We start from the raw sequence: 22,505 nt of genomic DNA, 5'->3' as shown, positions 1-22,505 counted from the left end.
GGATTCCACGTAGTTTTGTAAATTGGTCTCGCATTTAGCACGAGTTTTTATGAAATAGTGCCTGCAACTCGGAGTTTGAAAATTTTCTCTATTCCGTCGCCATGCCTCACCTCGATCTCAAAGTCTCCACTCTTGAAATGTTTTATCCCCTCTCGACATATTCTTTCACTAAACGCAGAGTTGCCGGAAGTATTTGCGACCATTCGATGCTTCGCAGTCGCTGTTTTCTTGAAATGGAGAAAATCGCCAATGTTGGGAATAATGAACACTTCCCGCTGTTTATAAGAATATTGCTCGAAAGCTAACATCTTTATTATATTTCATTCTTTATTATATTTCCATTATTCAGATTTCTTCGCGATCTTTTGTGGAGCACTATTATATATTTATTTTGATTCAGCAAATTAAGAAAAATTTCTCTCTATTTCGACATCTTTATTTTACCTTTTCATTATCACAGTAAAGCTTTCTACTTAAAGAATCCGTTATTTTATTTTCGGCTATGTACTATTCTCAGAAACATTTTACCAAGCTATATGTTTCGGTCTTGCCATAGATTCTAAATTTTCCCCTCTCTAATCAATATTTCTTCGGATTCTTTCCTTTTTCTGACAATATTATTTATTGATTTAATTGTTTTTTCTCCAATTTTTCTGTTTTATTTCATTTTTTAATCGCTTCACATGTTTTATTTTAAGCGTAAAAGTTTTATTGTAGACTGTTGAAATAATTTCGCGTATCTTTTTTTTTTGAATGCAATAATTTTTCTTTCTGCCAAAAAAATCTTTATTTTTTCCTGAGTTTTATCCTTTTCCGAACCCTATCGATTCCAGATTTTTTTTAAATTTTCAGGTTTAACGATGTATTTAATTATTAGCTCCACAACTTTGTGTCCGCTGTTTTTCTTTCCGTAATTTGAGTCTCTATTCTTAAAAAAGTGGTGACATATTCACAATGCGAAGTGATGTCCATTGCCAACTGATACATTTCCTCAGCTTTTTGGCAATTGTGGGGTGCCATTTCGAAAACGCGATGTGACTTTTTATGTGATCCATGAATCGATCAAATTTTGGAATTCTTTCATTAAGAGTAGAAAGGTTGATCAGTCAGGACGTGTCCCATCTTTCGAAATAATTCGTAGATGGAAGAAGCAACATCTGCAATGTATTCTGGGGGGAATGGTAAGACCTTTCGTTTAAGCATTTCCATATAGCAATTGACCGGTCATGAGGTGCATGACGTGTGTTGGAAGATTCCTTTTTAGTGTCTCTCTTGATACTGTCGCCATTTTACATCATATGTCAATAAGTTTCTTGTGATACCAATCTTCTATAAAACTTCATTCATTTTCAATCGCTCATAATATATCAAACCGATGTGATCCCACCAAATGGAGTGTCACTTTGGTGTTACGAATATTCGGTTTGATCAAGAATGTGGAGGCATATCCGATTATTTCACATTACATTCTGTATTTGAGTTTAACGTAATGGAACCTGTTATTGTTGCTGTTCACAATGCAACGTGTTAACTCTTTTCTGTTTTTGTTTGGAGTAGTTTTCCTCAGGCAAAGAAATGCCATTCAACATCCCCTGTTTTAAACTCGTGCGGAACCAAGTTTTCTTGCAGGTGGTTCATCTCTTTGGCTTTGAGACATTTCGAAATGGCATGTTGATTCACTATCAATGATTCTTAAAATTGTTCTTCCGTTTGGCACAAGTTTTCACAAAGTAATTCTGAATTTCGGAAAATTGTGTCTCTTTCATCACATTTCGACTCTTCCACCTCCAAATCGTCACTCTCGAAGCATTTAACACATTCATAGGTTCTGTCCCTAAAAGAAGACTTGCCATAAATCCTAGTGAGCATTCGATGCGACGTAGTCGCTGTTTTCATCAATTGCAGAAAACCGCAAATGTTGAGAATAATAAAAACTTCCCGCTGCTGATGAGAATATTATTCGGAATCTGATATCTTCGTTTGGGAATAAGTTTACAATTGTTTTTCTGTCATTACGCTCTCTGATATCCAAGCTTACAATGGAAATTTTTATCTTCCTGTTTCGACTATCAGTTTTCGCTGTTGAAAACTATCGAAAAAACAGTGGAAGCAAAGTTGTGCACCTAATAACTAAAATTTCTTATTCTTCTGAATGTCCCATATTTGTCTTCATTGAGGCAGAACTACTATATGAAATTTTTATCAAATTATTTATGACTGTTATCGGAACATAAAATATGCAGACTACCAGGTGGGATCGCCATTAACTGGCATTTCTTTATAGTTTCTATATATTTTTATTCTTCAAGAGATTGGAACCAGCGCACATTAAATTTTTCCATAGCCGAAATGTCTTTTTTTGAAAAATGGTAGGGTTCCAAGAGATGTTGTAAATTTGGCTATATATGAATATGGCTGTAATCTGAATCCTTATAACAAGTGACAGATTTAATTACTTGTTCAATTTTGAACAATCTTATCTGTTGTTTTCATTAAATGGAAATTCTGAATCAATATCAAGAATGTCATTTATATAAATGCCAAGATAAGGTATACAAGAGACTTTCGCAGTATGGTTCCGAAGATTTTTAAAATTTTGTTTCCAAGACAGCAGATCAGAAAGATGGCTATAGGATTGCTTTTGCTTTTTTGAAAGGAGTGACCATGTAATTTTTAATCGCTTGATTGGTTCGCTTTCTAGAACTGTAAGTATTACAATCATAAAATTAAAATTTTTTAACTGGTGCAGATCCTCTGCAATTTTTATAATATGGCATATAATTTTCTATCGGCGTTTTTGGCAGCTTTCGTATAGAATTGTGCGCTGGCACCACATTTTTACATGATTGAAATGAGCACTAGATTCTGCGACAACTGGTCCGAAAGGGGGATAAAGTAGTTCTGCAGAGCGAAATTTTTGAAAGATTTTGGCGTCAATACAGTCAGTTGCTCCGCGTAGATTTTAGCGAAAACATCCATGAATTGTGCAGCAACAGGTATATTTATGCTTGGAACAGGAATTAATTTTCGTTTCAGATAATACCACAAATTGGATGCCATTTCGAATAGCTGCTTGAGATATTAAATTGCTGAACTGGGAGATCAAAAAATGTTTCTTTAAAGGTCAAAAAGTTATTCTTAGTTCTGAAAATAACTGTTTTTTTTTCCTCCGATAAAAATATTATTTTTATCTTGAGAGGGATAAAGTTGTTGATGTTATTAGATTAAAAAGTTAATATAAATACACAAAATAGCTCAATATATCGCAGTTTAATTCGCTGCGATGGAATAAACCAATGAGGAGAAAAATTTAGTTCAATAATGGTTTCGTTTATTAGTTGCAATAATGCAAAATAATTAACACAGTATAAACAATTCATTTAAGAACATTGTTTACCTTGAATGTTTCTAAGAAAAAGCACACACACACAAAAAAAAGGAAAAAGAATTTGAATAATGTTGTATGCACAACAGAGGTTTCAGAAGGCAATTGTTTCAAAATTATTTCAATTTTTAAACCTTATTTTAGAATATATATATTTAGTATATTTAAAACCTTTTTCTATTTTGCTTCCAGATATTATTTTTTTTCCTTCTTCTTTTTGCACTAAATAATTTTAAAACCTGAAAAATGTCCAATTTAATTTTGACTATTTCTTTCATATTAGGATACATTTCAAGAAATCATAAATATTGTTAGAAATACTTCCGATATGCAAATAGTATACTTTATGTTAAAAAAAATAATACATTCTATAAGACTTTGCATTAGCCACATCTATGTAAATATCGCTTTCGAATGGGATAATTTAGACAATAATTAATTTAGACATTGCACAGTGAAAAACATACTCAAAAATGCAAAAGGATTCAATGCTGAATTTTATAATCAAAATTTTTCGAAACAGGGAAGTATTCAGATGAAAAATAAAAAAAAACAAATATTTCCTGAATTTGAAATTTTTATTCAAGAATCATCATATATAATAATTTATCGTATAAAAAAATTTTCAAGGAACGATTAAAGTAAGCAAAAGGTGAGTTTAGCTTATTCACAGTTTGAAATATAATTATAATAATTTCATGAAAAATCTACGGATATTTTGGAACGGACATTGAAATTCTATACTTTATTTATTGGATGCGGACGACACTTGATATGACCGCTATTTCTTCATACTTCTTGTCCTCACTATTTGGGAATCTTCTGTCCAAAGATATAAGATTGAACGTGCCATAGTCTCACATTACGATAGATCATTAGCAGAAATGAATTCCGAATTTAAAGGTCTTACCAGGAGAGGGCACGGTTTTGAAAATTCAGTTCTGAATGAGATTTAGTATAATGGTAATATAGGATGCTCACTCATGAAAAAAATTAAGCGCAATAGCCAGTCCATTTCTAAAAAATGGCCTTCAAACATTGTGCATAGTTTATATACTAATAATTTATCGCTAATGCCGAAGCTTGAATAGTTTAGTGGCTATGACACTGACGTAACAAAAAAAAAAGACACACGTTCGATCCTGGGCTTTTTTTTTGCTTTTTTTATTAATTTCTTTCAAATTAATAAAACAATTTGCAAACAGCTTTTTAATAAATCTTTTTTATTTTTTTATGCAAAAATAAATCTTTATTTAAATGCAAAAAACAGACGGATGCATCTTCAAAAGAGAGTCACTATCATCATCATTGTCCTTATTCTTTCCTTTTATCGAATATTTCAAAAATTCTTTTCTAGAATGAAGTCGATATCAGAAGAATTTGAGATATCATGGTTTCTTTTGGTGGCAAGTATACCAGCACGTTTGGCAGCTTTGTATTCTTTTACTTTCTCGATTTGATCCGATTTTTTATTTGCTTCTTGTTGTTACGGGAACTTTTAGAATTAGAATTTAGTGCAGGAGTATTCTTTGTGTAGACGGTCTACTGGAATGAGAAACAGTTTTGTTTTAAAAAATTGTGTATTAAATGAATTAGCTATGGGAGGTATAACAGCATTTGTAAGAGACTCAGAACTAATGTCTGTGGAGCTAGTTAGAGATTTTTGAAGAGTTGGAGAGACAGAGGGAGAGGTGGAAGTTTCTTCCCAAACTTTCTTAATAAAAAGTAGTGAGATACAGTCGGGTTTTTTAATTGTAATTGTTTCATGGTTTGCTGAAGAATTTACCATTACAACTGCAAGAGTATTATTTTTAGCAGTGGATATTTCTTGCGGGGTTTTCATATTTTGTTCTGAAGGTGGACAGCTTGAATTTAGTGCTGATGAGTAACTAATCCCTGATTTCGTCATTCTGTCGCTAACTATTTTCCAAGCTTAAGGGAACGAAATATTTCTTGTAACTTTAACCGTTTGGATCTCCATTTCTTGTTTATATTTTGGACATGAGCGGGAATAAGCGGGATGGCCCTTATTTCAATTAAGGTATTTTGTTTCTGTAGAAGCGCATTTATTTTTGTCGTAATCAGGAAGAGAGCAGCTGGCGCAGATTTGTTTACCTCGACAAGCTGTTATGGTGTGATCGAATTTTTGATACATAAAGTACCGTAGTGGATTTGGTATGAATGGCTTTACAGGACAGTTTATGTATGCTACTTTAACTGATTTTGGCAGTGTTAGAGTGCTGAATGTAAGAGTCAAATGTTTGGTGGGAAAGATTTGACCTTTTCTTCTTATAGTGATTCTGCGGGCTGCAGTAACATTTTGATCTTTAAGACAATCTAATATAACTTCTTCGAGATCTCTCTGCAATTCATGTTCGGATACTACACCTCTTTAGTGATGTAAAGTATGGTGTGGAGTAACTTTTACATCGATGTTTCCTATTTTTTCCAGTTTAGTAATATTTTCAGATTGTTTTGCATTCAAAGTTTCAATGAGTAATTTTGAATTATTTAACTTTTTAATAGAATTTACGTCACCCACAATTGAAATGACAATTTTGTTAATCAAAATTGGGGAAACATTTCTTAGATCATTACCCAAAAAGTGGCCCCTTCGCTTAATGCGCTTGAGCAGCCCAGTCAAATATCTAGGATACCGGAAGTTTGATACATCAGGGACTGAAATGTACCATCCGTCTGATGGGTCGCTACGCACGGCGAACACGTGGGGATTTTGACTATCCATGAGAAGCAAGAAGCAAATACAGTGGTGTCAGCTTCTCATGGAGAGATCCTTAAAAATAAGTAGAGGGATGGAAGGATTAAACAGAGAGAACAGGAAGCGGGGTGTAAATTTAAAGAGAGAAGGGAATAAAGAAGAGAGAAGGGTCAGGGGAAAGAAAAAAAAAAGAGTAAAGATCCCTAGAAACCTCGGGATTGGGACACCCGTACCAACCTAAATAATGTGAGCCCTGAGGGGTTGTTTAAAGAATAACAACTTAATAAACTTATTGATCGCCAAATTTTCACATTAAAAGACAACAGGAGAATATGTTTTTTACGGATGCCGTTGATGAAATATACAGATTTCCTGACACACAACTTTTTGAATCTGAAGTATACATATTAACTGCAGGCCATCGGGACACAAGATTGCTCAAAAGTGGTAATTTGAGCACTATTCAATAAAATAGATTAAAAGAATATAACGTATCTGATTCTGGGATAATTAGCGTGTCAAAAACTTAATGCGCAGATGTTCGCCCAGAAGGTGGAATTGAACCACTCTGACTCTCATCAGCTACGGGTTTGAAGCCCGCACACCGGACCACCGATGCTCATCTGGGCAATGTATCCTTTAAAGAACCTAGCTATATATAGCACTTATTTGCTAAAGAAATAAAAAGTGGTAATTTTTTTTTTATAAATGAAAATTTTTTCTCTATTTAATATCAAAATATATAAAGGTATTTCTTCATTCTGGTGTTTAAATATTCCCTGTTGTTAAATAATAAATTTTCATGAATTATATAAATAAAAATTTTCAAATTTTAAAAGAATTTTATTAATTTTCTTAGAAGACATAAAAAATCAAAGGCCGTTGATTTTATTTGTATGGAAAAAAAGTAACTTATTTTTCTTTTTTAGTTTTTCTGCTTTACATAATTTTTAATGTTCCACCCTTTCTGGGATCCAAGATATTATAATTCCTTAATTTTTTTATTATACATGATAAATTTTTCTTTCTTTGATAGCAAAATATATAAAGGTATTTTTTTTCATTTTGCTGTTGAAATATTCCCAGTGATTAAATAATAAATTTTCATGGAATATACAATGAAAAATTTTCAAATTTTAAAAGAATTTTATTAATTTTATTTGCAGACACAAAGAATCAACGAAAATGTACACGGCTTGCTGAATTTATTTGCATGACAGAAAAGTAACTCATTTTTCCTTTTTAGTTTTTCTGATTTACATAATTTTTGATGTTCCAACCTTTCTGGGATCCAAGATATTACAATTCCTTATAACAAAATTTGGGAAAGTATACTGGAAGAAAGGTGGCAGAAATCAACTAAATAGCGCAGAAAATATTATTTGTACTATTGTCAAAATTTTGTTAAACAAAATTTAACATATTTATAAAAAGCAGTTACTAAAAGTTATATATGTTCATTTTCATAATACATTTATTCATACATTAAGCTACAGTGTTATTAAAAATTCCTAAATTAGAATCAAATTTCATACTCTATTGAGCAAAAAATTTCCTAATTTTCGTTCTCTGCTTCAACATTTTAACACCACATTATTTTAGTTCACTTAGTTGATAAAATCTTAATAATAACTCTTTCAGGAAAAAATATGACCATGTAAAAACGCTGATTTCTTTTTATTAGATAATATTAATATGCTTTTTTCGTTTACTAGAATAATTTAATGTTTTTTAGAATAGTTTTTCTTTTATTTTTATTAGAGTATCTAATACTCAAAGTTTGAGCCAATAGTTTATGAGAATTACAAAATTGTGAGAGAATATTGAAATAAAAATAAGAGAGATTTATAGAATGGGCCCATGGTATGAATTTGAACTTCGATTACAGAAATTTCATCGCCAAAAATTATGAAATTTTCGCCTATTCTTTAATTAAATAATGCAATTTTAAAACAATGCCATTACAGAATCAATCATAAGTTGCATCCAGTAACTATATGCACCTTGGCATGTTTGTGAAATTTTGGAAATAAAAATTTGTAGCAGCGCAATTTTGTCGGAGTAGTTGGTAAAAAATAACTTTCCTCTTTAAAATGCTCTCTTTTGTTCCAAGTGAGATAAAAATTGATCTAAAGACATATAAAATAAAGCGCTTGACATTTATTAACTTAAAAGATTTCATAGAATTATCCGCCGATAGGTTGCGCTGTAATACTATTATATCATTTAATATGCTTTATACAGGATAAATAATGTAAAAAACTAGCATTAAATCTGTTCAATCTATTTCCCATCATATTTAACATTACATTTTAGTCAAAGAGCCGTGGTTCTGCTGTTTTTAACCGAACAATATTGCTAATAATGCCTTTTCTTGCAACATGGACACAATTAGTAAAGAACTAACTTTTCAATCTTTTTTATATCTAAAAATAATGCTAATTGTCCTCTGAAAGATTCTGTAATGGGAAAGTTATTTCTTGCTAATATTGTAAGTAATTAAAATTTATTATTCATAAATTTATATCTGTTAAGTAAAATTGACTTTCGAATCTATGCCAAAATGTACCTCGCCACAATGACAAAGCAGCCTAGATCAATAAATTACTCATTGCTTCTGCTGAGACCTTCTTATTGCAAAGAAGTTTGGAAAAATAGTAAAAATTAATTATTTATAAATTAACGAATTTTTCATCAAATTTTTAAAAAATATATTTCAAAATATTTAAATGCCCTTAAAAATCAGTAAAACACAAGGAACACCAGTATTTAAAAAGCACTTTAAAAATATTAGAAAATAAATTCATCAGTCATCTCAACGTTTAATTATAATCTTGTGAATCTTTCTTATAAACTCTTATAGTATATTGCAAATATTTTTTTTAAAAATGTATTTTATTTTTTTTTAGTATTTTTTAAAAGATTGTTTCATTTTAAGGAGGGATTTTAAACAGTACACGTAAGTATGAGGTTTTAATAAATTAAATTACAAGAATCCAAATGATAAGCATACAAAACATGTTAATACAAAATTGAATGATTATCATGTTGGCTTACAAAAAATATATACCTGCGTAAGTCATTGACTATTTAATTCATCATTACACTGGATCAAACAGTTAAATCAAATACAAATGAGTGAATTGAGGAAGAAGAGCATTTTTTATTATTATTTGGTTTTAAAAATCAAAATCTGACAAAAAATTAAAAATGCTAGCGGTCGCCTAGAAGGTGGAATTGATTAACTCTGACTCGGTTAGCTACGGGTTTGAAGCCTGCACACTGGACCACCGATGCGCATCTAGGTAATGCATTGTTTAAAGAACTTAGCTATATATATAGCACTTATTTGCTAAGGAAATAAAAAAGTGTTTTTTTTTTTTTTTTTTTTTTTTTTGTAAATGAAAATTTTTTCTCTATTTCATAGCAAAATATATAAAGGTATTTCTTCACTGTGCCGTTTAAATATTCCCAGTTATTAAATAAAAAATTTTCATAAATTATATAGTTAAAAAATTTTAAATTAAAAAAAATTTATTAATTTTCTTTGAAGACATAAAAAATGAAAGGCTGTTGAATTTATTTGTATGACACAAAAGTAACTTATATTCTTTTTTAGTTTTTCTGCTTTACATAATATTTGTTGTTCCGCCCTTTCTGGCCTCCAAGATATTAGAATTCCTTATACAAAATTTAGGAAAGAACTGGAAGAAAGGTGGTAGGGATCAACTGAACAACGTATTAAAATTATTTGTACTGCTGAAAAAATTTTGTTAAACAAAAGTTATACAAAAACAACATATTTATAAAAATCAGTTACCAAAAGTTATATATGAGAATTTTCATAATACATTTATTCACAAATTAAGCTACAGTGTTATTAAAAAATTCCAACCTTTTAAAATAAAATTTCATACTCTTTTCAGCGAAAAAACAAACAAATTTTCTTTTAATGTTTCAACATTTTAACACCACATTACTTTTTTTCACTTAGTTGATAAAATCTGATTAGTAACTGTTTCAGGACAAAATATGATCAAGTGAAAACTCTGTTTTTTTATTAAATTAATGTAATACACATTTTTTTGTTTACCATAACTTTTCAATATTTTATAGAGTATTTTAATATTTTTCAATTTTTACCAGAATGTTTTAATGTTCAAAGTTTGAGGCAATAGTTTATATGAATTACAAAATTGTGAGAGACTGTTGATATAAAAATTTGAACTGGTTTACAAAACTAGCTCACGGTTATGAATTTGAATTTCGACTTCAGAAATTACATTGAAAAAATTATGAAATTTTCGCCTATTCTTTAATTAAATAACAAAATTTTAAAACAATGCCGTTACAGAATCAATCACTAGTTGTTGTTGTTTTCCATTATGTTGAAATAATTTATTATCTGCTCATGTTTATCACTAACAAAATGTTGGAAAATGGAAAAAATAGGTAAAATACTTAATTGGTTTGAATTTTGAGTTATTTCTTAATTACTTTCTTTTTAGCACTGCGATAAAATAGAAAAATGAAAGAATTAATAACAGTAACAATGATTGAATTTTTTTTAATAAAACACAATAAATATGGAAGCAAATTTTGTACCACTTTTAAATATGTCCAATTCGGTTTATAGAATTTGAAAAATCTTCAATCCTTTTGTGGTAAATTTTGATATGCGTTTGTAGAATCATTTCTGATCAGAAGCAATTCGTTGAATCTTGCTTCATAATTTAAAGTAGGATGCTTGTGCGGGTAACGATATGCTCCTGGGTGTGTTTATGCGCTTTCAGAAATAAAAATTTGTATTTGCGAAATTTGAGTAGTTCGTAAAAAATAAGTTTCCTCTTTAACATGCATTCCTTGGTTCCAAGATGAGATAATATTTTAGTTATAGAAAAGTAAAATAAAGCGATGAACATTTATTAATATACAAATTTTCATAGAAATATCCGCCCGATAGGTGCGCTGTAATTCTGGTATAACATTTAATATGCTTTATAAATGATAAATAATATAAAAGAGTAGCATTAAATCTGTTCAATATATTTCCCATCATCTTTAACAATGCACTGTAGTCAAAGAGCCGTCGTTCTGCAGTTTCTGATTGAACAATTTTTGCTAATAATGCTTTTTGTTCAACATGAACACAATGTGCAAAGAAATAATTTTTCGGTCTTTTTTATATCTAAAAATATTGATAATTGTAAACTGAATGATCTGTAATTGAAATTCCATCCCATTTTGGCCGTTTAAACGTATTTTAAAATCTGTCGAAATGGGAAAAATATCTCTTACTTATATTATAAGTAATTAAAAGTTATAATTCATAAACATATATATGTTTAGTAAAACTGACTTTCGAATCAATACCAAAATGTACCTTCGCCTCAAAGACAAAGCAGCCTAGATCAATAAATTAATCACTGTCTCAGCTGAGACCTTCTTATTGTAAAGAAATTTGAAAAAATGGTAGAAATTAATTGTTTATCAGCAAACAAATTTTTTATCATAATTTTAAAGTATATGTCAAACATTTTAATATCTTTAAAAATCAGTAACACATAAGGAACACCCGTATTTAAAACGCTATTCGAAAGAAATTAGACAATAAATTCATCTGTCCTCTCACCACTTAATTATAATCTTGTGAATCTTTCTTATAAACTCTCACAGTACATAGCAAAAATTTTTTTAAAAAAGTCTTTTTTTTATAGTATTTTTCAAAATATCCAATAGCCAAGTTCGAAAAAAAAATCAAATTTTCCAATCAAGGCATAAAATAATGATTAAATAAAGATCAAAATTTGTTCAAATAAACTAGTAAAACAAAATTTGCAGATAATTGCACTTAAATTATTCTTGTAAAAATTAGCATTTACTTTTTTTTATTTTTTTGTTAAAATTAAAATTATTATTTATTTATACTTAATCTTAATTATATGATAAATTTTTATTGAAGAAAAATCACCATAATTTTATTTTTATAAAGATGATGCATGTCTACGTTACAAAACACACACGCACAATGCAAACGATTTCTATAGATTAAATTTGACTTTTTTGTTGATTACACAATATTAATAAACGAAAATTACCATACAAAAATTATTAAGGCTGATTGTAAGCTTAGCGGAACTATTTCATTTTCCGCATTCTATTCAAATTTCACTCATTCAGTTATTCCAAAAAGACGATAACATACGTAATATATAATGAAAATCGTCGCATTTATTTCAGCAAGAAAGCTCATTTCAAAAACCTTTTGATCAGCAGAAAAGTTTGTCTTGAATTAGTTATAGAAGATATTAGGAGTGCATTAGAATTTTAAACTTTCAAATAATTTCCTTAACCTTTTAAAACTATTATACAGCAATTTTATTCAAATTTTTAACTTGGATAGCGCATTTAAATTCATTATTCACCAAAAACTCTCCTATGAATGATTCAAAAGCGATGAAATCAGCTCATTATTTCTTTGGAATAATGTCCATATAAATTTTTATTTAATCGTATTTATGAAATATTAATAATGCTATAAAGCTTAATTTGGATGAATCATTACAAGTAATTAAAATGTACATTATGCATACCATTGAGATAGTCTACGTTCAGAGACGAGTCAGTATGGATGGAAGTGTGTCGGTACGACACGCCTTCATAAAATTCTCTCAGAAAATTAATTTTGTTATATGATTTCTTTTACTAGAAAATAGTATGAAGTAAATTAGAAAGTAATAAAACATTATCAGAAAAATTATTGTAGCCTCTTTTCAGATATTTTTCAGATTTTTTCATATTTCCAACATGGCGTTTATTAAATCTGAGCATATTAATTAAATTAAAGAAGAGAATATGCATAGAACTTAGAATCCAGCCATTTACACATAAATAATATTCAAACATATTCAATATATTTGCTTTCTTTTCGTGTGATGAAAAATATTTTGCACTACTTGTCGTTAATTAATGAGTAATTTTTCTACTAATTAATTTGGTCAATTTAGATGAGCTATTGTCATATCGGAAAGAAGTTTTAATAATAAAAATTCATACTGGGAAGATTGTTTCATTTTAAGGAGGAATTCTAAACAGTAGACGTAAGTATGAAGTTTTAATAAATTAAATTACAAGAATCCAAGCGATAAGCATACAAAACATATTAATACAAAATTGAATTACTATCATGTTGGCTTACAAAAAATATATAACTACGTAAGTCATTGACTATTTAATTGTTCATTATACTAGATCAAACGGTTAAATCAAATAAAAATGAATGAATTGAGGAAGAATAGCATTTTTTATTATTATTTGATTTTAAAAATCGAAATCTAACTAACAAAAATGTAAAAACGCTAGCTGTCGCCCAGAAGGTGGAATTGAGCCACTCTGATTCTCATCAGCTACGGGTTTGAAGCCCGCACATCGGACCACCGATGCTCATCTGGGCAATATGAACGCTGCAGCAGAGAGCTATATATAGTAATTGTTTGCATGGGAAGCAAAAAAGTGGTACTCCGATGACAATTCTTAAGTGTATCTGACTTCCCAGCTATGATAAATACCTCAATACATTTAAAAATCAATACTATTATCATATTTTGTATGATTTTAAACCTCATAACTGTTTTGCTTTCTCTATTATGTAATCAATTTACATCCCCCGTTCAGGAAATGTATTGTCCTATTAAATCAGCTTGGAATCTACAGATTACATGAGAGTTTTGCGAATTATGTGAAAAAGTATATTTATTTTTATAAATTTATAACATTATTTTAACATAATTTTATCATATAATTACATTTCTCAAAGATATTTAGGTATCATTTTTTTAAGTTAAAGGAACGATAGTTTGATATGTATAGGATGAATAGACATAATAGCTAAGCAATTAAAATAAATTAATCCAGATGAAATAAATCAAATATTTTCATGTTGTATACTAGTAATCAAATTCTAATGTTAGAATTTTTAAGATTAAATGGCATGATTCAAATAAAAGAAGCTATATTGGAAAATTATCTGCAAAATTGTCAAATTTCTGTCCTCTTTAATAATTAATAATTAGACAAATTTATATACAAAGCAGGCAGAACAGTTTAAGAATGCAACTTTAAAATGATGGAATCAAAATTTTTTGAAATAAATTTATAGATCGAAACAGAATAAAATATTAATTTTTATATATTTTAAATACTTCTGAAAGAAAGACAAAAAAATTATATTTTATGAAAAATAAGGAAATGATTTTTGTAAAAATAATTTGATTTTTTAAAAAAATATTGCATACATTGCGGAAGTTATTCTGTAGTGCACATAAGATTTCAATGTCAAATTATTCTATTTTCTGTATTGTTATCTAAAAAAACATGCTTGGTTCAGCAAAAAATGATTTTGTAATATTTTTTTAATAATTTTAATAGACCACTTGTTTTATTATGTAGATATATAGGATTAATGTTTGCACAGAATTGAGGTGCTTATGATTTTAATGCACGATTATATTTGTATTGAAAGGGACGTGGAGGCCTGGTTGTAAGGTCTCCACTGAGCCCAACATGAGATTGCAGCTACCGGCTCTGGAAAATCGCAACATCGACACTTGCCATAATGCTACCCATAATCTATACCTATAAAAATAACCAGTCACCCCCGGAGATAATGATCACCCTTAAGCCAAGCCCAAGAAATGACCCCTTCGCGTGATCTCCATGATCAGCCCAGTCAAATATCTAGGATACCGGACGATTGATGCGTCAGAGACCGAAATGTACCACCCGTCTGATGGGTCGCTACTCACGGCGAACACGTGGGACATTTGACTGTCCATGAGAAGCAAGAAGCAAATAGAGTGGTGTCAGATTCTCATGGTGAGTTCCTTCGCTTATCGTCGAGGGATGGAAGTAGTAAACAGAGAGAACGGGCAGCGGGGAGTAAATTTAAAGAGAGAAGGAAGTAAAGAAGAGAGAAAGGTCAGTGGAAAAAAAAAGAGTAAAGATCCCAGGAAACCTCGGAATGGGGACACCCGTAACAACCTAAAGAAGGTCAGCCGTAAGGGGTTTGTTTAAATAATAACAACTTAACAAACATATTGACCGCTAAATTTAAACATTAAAAGACAACAGGAGAATATGTTTTAAACGAATGCCGTTAATGAAATATACTGATTTCCTGACACACAACTATTTGAATCTGAAGTACACATATTAACTGCAGGCCATTGGGACACTGCAGGCCATTAGCTCAAAAAAAGATAATTTCTACACTGTTCAATAAGATAGATTAAAAGAATATAATGTATCTGGTTCTGGGATAATTAGCGTGGAGATTCGCCCAGAAGGTGGAATTGAACCACGCTGACTGTCATCAGCTACGGGTTTGAAGCCCGCACACCGAACCACCGATGCTCATCAGGGCAACGCGCGTTAAAGAACCTAGCTATGTATATCACTTATTTGCTAGGGAAATAAAAGAGTGGTAATTTTTTATTATAATTGATAATTTTTTTTTCTTTGATATCAAAATATATAAAGGTATTTTTTCATTGTGCAGCTTAAATATTCCCAGTGATTAAATAATAAATTTTCATGAATTTTATAGTGAATAATTTTCAAATTTTAAAAGAATTTTATTAATTTTCTTTGCAGACACAAAGAATCAACGAAAATGTACACGGCTTGCTGAATTTATTTCCATGACAGAAAAGTAACTCATTTTTCTTTTTCAGTTTTTCTGATTTACATAATTTTTGATGTTCCAACCTTTCTGGGATCCAAGATATTACAATTCCTTCTAACAAAACTTGGGAACGTATACTGGAAGAAAGGTGGCAGGAATCAACAAAACAGCGCAGAAAGCATTATTTGTACTGTTGTCAAAATTTTGTTAAACAAACGTTTAATATATTTATAAAAAACAGTTACCAAAAGTTATATATGAGAATTTTCATAATACATTTATTCACAAATTAAGCTACAGTGTTATTAAAAATTCCCAAAGTTTTAGAATCAAATTTCATACTCTATTGAGCAAAAAAATTTCCAAATTTTCGTTCACTGCCTCAACATTTTAACACCACATTACTTTAGTTCACTTAGTTGATAAAATCTAATTATTAACTATTTCGGGAAAAAGTATGATCAAGTGAAAACGCTGTTTTCTTTTTATATTAATATACTTTTTTTCGTTTATTAGAATATTTTAATGTTTTATAGAATAGTTTTTCTTTTATTTTTACTAAAATATCTTAATGCAAAAGTTTGAGGCAATAGTTTATGACAATAAAAAAATTGTGGGAGACTCTTGAAATAAAAATAAGAGAGATTTGCAAAAGGAGCTCCCGGTATGAATTTGAATTTCGACTAAGGAAATTAGATCAATGCAAAAAATTATGAAATTTACGCCTATTCTTTAATTAAATAATGTAATTTTAAAACAATGTCAATTCTTTAATTAAATAATGTAATTTTAAAACAATGCCATTACAGAATCAATCATAAGTTGTTGTTATTTTTTTTTCATTATGTGAAAATAATTTATTATGCGTTCATGTTTATCACTAAGAAAAAATTGTGAAATGGAAAAAAAAATATAGGTAAAATATTGAATTGGTTTAAATTATGTCCTGTTTCTTAATAAGCTTCTTTTTAGCACTGCGATAAAATACGAAAATTAAAGCATTAATAAAAGTAACAGTGATTGAATTTTATTAAATCAAACACTATAAATATGGAAGCAAATTATGTACCACTTTTACATAAGTCCAGTTTGATTTATATAATTTCAAAAATCTTTAACCGTTTACTGGTAACTTTGAACAGCCCTTTTTGTATAATTTCGGAGCATTAGCAAGTTGTTGAACCTTGCTTCATAATTTTAAGTCGGTGGTTTACCACCTGTAACAATATGCACCTTGGCATGTTTGTGTAATTTTGGAAATAAAAATATGGAGCAGAGGAGTTGTGTCGGAGTAATTGGTCGAGTCATTTTCGTTAATAAGTCGTGGTTCTGCTGTTTCTGAAACAATTTTTCTAATAATGCTTTTTGTTGCAACATGGACACAATTAGCAAAGAACTAACTTTTCTATCTTTTTTATATCTAAAAAAAATGCCAATTGTCCTCTGAATGATTCTGTAATGGGAAAGTTATTTCTTGCTAATATTGTAAGTAATTAAAATTTATTATTCATAAATTTATATCTGTTAAGTAAAGCTGACTTTCGAATCTATGCCAAAATGTACCTCGCCACAATGGCAAAGCAGCCTAGATCAATAAATTAATCATTGCCTCATCTGAGACCTTCTTATTGTAAAGAAGTTTGGAAAAATGGTAAAAATTAATTGTTTATCAGCAACCGAATTTGTTATCAAATTTTTAAAGTATTCTTCAAACATTTCAATGACTTTAAAAATCAGTAAAACACAAGGAACACCCCTATTTAAAAAGCTCTTAGAAAAAAATTAGATAAGTAATTCATCAGTCAACTCAAAATTTAATTATAATCTCGTGAATCTTTCTTATAAACTCTTATAGTATATTGCAAATATTTTTTTTAAAAAAAGTCTTTTTTTTTTGTATTTTTCAAAAAATAGTTTCATTTTAAGCAGGGAGTATAAACAGTAGACGTAAGTATGATACTTTAATAAATTAAATTACAAGAATCCAAATGATAATCATACAAAACATGTTAATACAAAATTGAATGATTATCATGTTGGTTTACAAAAAAAATATACCTGCGTAAGTCATTGATTATTTAATTGATCATTACACTGTATCAAATAGTTAAATCAAATAAAAAGGAATGAATTGAGGAAGAAGAGCATTTTTTATTATTATTTGATTTTAAAAATCCAAATCTAACTAACAAAAAATTAAAAATGCTAGCTGTTGCCTAGAAGGTGGAATTGAACCACTCTGACTCTCATCGGCTACGGGTTTGAAGCCTGCGCACCGGACCACCGATGCTCATCTTGGTAACGGTTGTTTAAAGAACTTAGCTATATATATAGCACTTATTTGCTAAGGAAATAAAAAAGTGGTATTTTTTTATAAATGAAATTTTTTCTCTATTTCATAGCAAAATATATAAAGGTATTTCTTCATTGTGCTGTTTAAATATTCCCAGTTATTAAATAATAAATTTTCATGAAGTATATAATTAAAAATTTTCAAATTTTCAAACAATTTTATTAATTTTCTTTGAAGGCATAAAAAATCAAAGGCTGTTGAATTTATTTGATTGACAGAAAAGTAACTAATTTTTCTTTTTTAGTTTTTCTTTTTGACATAATTTTTAATGTTCCTCACTTTCTGACTTCCAAGATATTATAATTCCTTATAACAAAATTTAGGAAAGTACTGGAAGAAAGGTGGTAGGGATCAACTAAACAACGTAGAAAAAATTATTTGTACTGCTGTAAAAAGTTTGTTAAAAAAAGTTTAACATATTTATAAAAAACAGTAATCAAAAGTTATATATGAGAATTTTCATAATACATTTATTTACAAATTAAAGCTACAGTGTTATTAAAAATTCCCAAAGTTTTAAAATCAAATTCCATACTCTTTTCAGCAAAAAAAAAAAAATTCTTTTACGGTTTCAACATTTTAAAACCCCTTTTTTTTCTTGAAGTTGAAAAGATCTGATTAGTAACTGTTTTAGGAAAAATTATGATCAACTGAAAACGCTGTTTTATCATTAGATTATTGTAATATACATTTTTTTGTTTACAACAACCTTTCAATATTTTATAGAGTATTTTAATATTTTTCTTCTATTTTTATCAGATTATTTTAATGCTCAATGTTTGAGGCAATAGTTTATATGAATTACAAAATTGCGAGATACTGTTGAAATAAAAAATAAGCGCGATTTACAACACGAGCTCACGGTTATGAATTTGAATTTCGACTACAGAAATTACATTGCAAAAATTATGCAATTCTCGAATATTCTTTAATTAAATAACACAATTTTAAAACAATGCTATTACAGAATCAATCACTAGTTGTTGTTGATTTCCATTATGTTGAAATAATTTATTATCTGCTCTTGTTTATCACTAAGAAAATGTTGGAAAATGGAAAAAATAGGTAAAATACTTAATTGGTTTAAATTTTGAGTTATTTCTTAATTAGTTTCTATTTAGCACTGTGATAAAATAGAAAAATGAAAGAATTAATAACAGTAACAGTGATTGAATTTTATTTAACAAAACACATTAAATATGGAAGCAAATTTTGTACCACTTTTAACTATGTCCAATTCGGTTTATAGAATTTGAAAAATCTTCAACCCTTTAGTGGTAAATTTTGGTATTCCTTTTTAGAATCCTTTTTGAGCAGAAGCAAGTTGTTTAATCTTGCTTTATAATTTAAAATAAGATGTTTGTTCGGGCAACAATATGCTCCTAGGCGTGTTTATGCATTTTCGAAAATGAAAATTTGTATCAGCGAAATTTGAGTAGTTGGTAAAAAATAAGTTTCCTCTTTAACAAGCATTCTTTGGTTTCAAAATGAGAAAATATTTTAGTTAAAGAAAAGTAAAATAAAGCGCTTGACATTTATTAACATAAAAATTTTCATAGAAATATCCGCCGATAGGTGCTCTGTAATTCTGGTATAACATTTAATATGCTTTATAAATGATAAATAATGTAAAAGAGTAGCATTAAATCTGTTCAATATATTTCACATCATCTTTAACAATACACTGTAGTCAAAGAGCCGTGGTTCTGTAGTTTCTGATTGAAAAATTTTGCTAATAATGCTTTTTGGTGCAACATGAACACAATGTGCAAAGAAATAATTTTTCGGTCTTTTTTATATCTAAAAATATTGATAATTGTCATCTGAATGATCTGTAATCAAAATTCCATCCTATTTTGGTCGTTTAAACGTATTTTAAAGTCTGTCGAAATGGGAAAATTATGTCTTGCTTATATTGTAAGTAATTAAAATTTATAATTTATAAACATATATATATGTTTAGTAAAACTGACTTTCGAATTAAAACCAAAATGTACCTTCGCCTCAAAGACAAAGCAGCCTAGATCAATAAATTAATCATTGCCTCATCTGAGACCTTCTTATTGTAAAGAAACTTGGTAAAATGGTAAATATTTATTGTTTATCAGCAAACGAATTTTTTATCAAATTTTTAAAGTATTCCATAAAATGATCCTCATTTGCAAAACATGGAGTTTATTAAATCTGAATATATTATTTAAATTAATGACGATAATATGCATAGGACTTTCAATTCAACCATTTATGCATAAATAATATTCAAACAATTCGATATATTTCCTTTCTTCCCTTGTGATGAAAAATATTTTGCACTACTCGTTATTAATTAATAAGTAATTTTTCTCCTAATTAATTTGGTCACTTTAGATGATCTATTGTCAATTTGGAAAGAAGTTTTAAAAATAAAGATTCATACTGGGAAGATTGTTTCATTTTAATGAGGGAGTCTAAACTGTAGACGTAAGTATGATATTTTAATAAATTAAATTACAAGAATCCAAATGATATGCATACAAAACATGTTAATACAAAATTGAATGATTATCATGTTGGCGTACAAAAAAAATATGTAACTGCGTAAATCATTGGCTAATTAATTGATCATTACACTGGATCAAACGGTTAAATCAAATAAAATTGAATGAATTCAGGAAGAAGAGTATTTTTTTATTATTATTTGATTTTAAAAATCGAAATCTAACTAACAAAAATGTAAAAACGCTAGCTGTTGCCCAGAAGGTGGAATTGAACCACTCTGATTCTCATCAGCTACGGGTTTGAAGCCCGCACATCGCACCACCGATGCTCATCTGGGCAATATTAACGTTACAGAAGAGAGCTATATATAGTACTTGTTAGCTTGGGAAACAAAAAAAGTGGTACTCTGATGACAATTCTTAAGTGTAACTGACTTCCCAGCTATGATAAATACCTCAATATTTCTAAAAATAAATACTATAATCATATTTTATATGATTTTAAACATCATAACTTTTTTGCTTTCTCTATTATGTAATCAATTTACATCTCCCGTTCAGGAAATGTATTGTCCTATTAAATCAGCTTGGAATCGACAGATTACGTGAGATTTTTGCGTATTATGCGAATAAGTATATTTATTATTATAAATTTATAATATATATTTATCTTCACATAATTTTATAATAAAATTAAATGTCTCAAAGATATTTAGATAACATTTTTATAAGTTAAAGAAACGATAGTTTGATATGTATAGGGTGAAAGACATAATAAATAAGCATTAAAAATAAAATAATTCAAATACTTTCATGTTGTATGCTTGTTACCCAATTCTAATGTTATAATTTTTAAGATTAAACGGCATGATTTAAATAACAGAAGCTATATTGAAAATGTATGTATAAAGTTGTCCAATTTCTGTTGTTTTTAATAATTAGTAATTAGAAAAATTTATATGCTAAGCAGGCAGAACAGAATGCAACTATGAAAGGATGGAATCATAAATTTTTGATATAAATTTATAGAATGAAACAAAATAAAATATTAGTGTTTGCTTTAGACCACTTGAAGTAATAGACCACTGTTTTATTATGTAGGTATATAGAATTAAAGTTTGCACAGAAGTGAGATGCTTATGATTTTAATGCAAGATTATATTTGTACTGAAAGGACCATGGTGCCCTGGTGGTAAGGTCTCGACCTTGACGAAACGGTTCCGAAGTCGAGATACGATTCCACCGAAGAACCGCCGTGTAAGCGGGCTTGGTCCACGTCAAATTCGTGGGGGTCTCCTGCTTCTGTGGTGCGGGAGTTTGGAGAGGAGATGCCTGCTCAAGTGTCGTCCTAGTCTACATTCCTTCATAGAAAAAAAACAAATCCCTGTTTTTGAATCCCTGGCTGAGGGTGACCCTTGAAAAAGTCTTCAGGAAGATTTCTTTTTTTTTTGTTGTTTAATTTTTATTTGGTTTAATTTGATTTTCCTATTAACTAGTTTTTATTATTTTTGTCTCTATTTATCTTGTTTTAGAAGTAGCTGCATTAGCGCTCTCTAAATACTTTGAAGTTTTTCCTGTTCCTTTTTTTTATTTTAGTTTGAATAAGAAATACTTTTTAGTAGCGATTCCGAAACTCTTCTGTATAACTTATGTTGATTAACAATATGTTTTTCTTTCATAAAACAGTCATCTCTTTGAACTCCAACTAAATTCAGCATTAGTATCTACAGGTTATATCTGAATTCATCATCAGTATTTGTTGGGGAATAGGAAAAGAAGAATATTTCGCACTGAAAATCAAAGAATACATGACGAAGTTGGGTGTGCTTTGTGATCACAAATTCCATTCTCTCCAAAGGCTGTTTGACGTGTGCAGACGGTCGTCATCT

At 29.0% G+C, this 22,505-nt stretch overlaps 6 non-coding genes across 6 annotated transcripts; all 6 read right to left on the bottom strand.

Annotated features, from left to right (window-relative positions):
- Positions 1 to 6,646: 6,646 nt before the first annotated feature.
- On the bottom strand, positions 6,647 to 6,733 carry Trnastop-uca (transfer RNA opal suppressor (anticodon UCA)). The gene has a single exon. It is a non-coding gene; the product is annotated as a tRNA-Sec (tRNA).
- Positions 6,734 to 9,325: 2,592 nt separating this feature from the next.
- Positions 9,326 to 9,411, bottom strand: Trnastop-uca (transfer RNA opal suppressor (anticodon UCA)). The gene has a single exon. It is a non-coding gene; the product is annotated as a tRNA-Sec (tRNA).
- Positions 9,412 to 13,470: 4,059 nt separating this feature from the next.
- On the bottom strand, positions 13,471 to 13,557 carry Trnastop-uca (transfer RNA opal suppressor (anticodon UCA)). The gene has a single exon. It is a non-coding gene; the product is annotated as a tRNA-Sec (tRNA).
- Positions 13,558 to 15,438: 1,881 nt separating this feature from the next.
- On the bottom strand, positions 15,439 to 15,525 carry Trnastop-uca (transfer RNA opal suppressor (anticodon UCA)). The gene has a single exon. It is a non-coding gene; the product is annotated as a tRNA-Sec (tRNA).
- A 2,474-nt stretch (positions 15,526 to 17,999) lies between these two features.
- On the bottom strand, positions 18,000 to 18,086 carry Trnastop-uca (transfer RNA opal suppressor (anticodon UCA)). The gene has a single exon. It is a non-coding gene; the product is annotated as a tRNA-Sec (tRNA).
- A 2,782-nt stretch (positions 18,087 to 20,868) lies between these two features.
- Trnastop-uca (transfer RNA opal suppressor (anticodon UCA)) lies at positions 20,869 to 20,955 on the bottom strand. Its single transcript has one exon. It is a non-coding gene; the product is annotated as a tRNA-Sec (tRNA).
- Positions 20,956 to 22,505: the final 1,550 nt, after the last annotated feature.

Source organism: Argiope bruennichi, chromosome 6 (assembly GCF_947563725.1).
Source record: "Argiope bruennichi chromosome 6, qqArgBrue1.1, whole genome shotgun sequence".
In the NCBI taxonomy this organism is placed as follows: Eukaryota; Metazoa; Arthropoda; class Arachnida; order Araneae; family Araneidae; genus Argiope; species Argiope bruennichi.
Note: the sequence above shows the minus strand (reverse complement) of the source record. Positions and strands in the feature narration are given on the sequence as shown.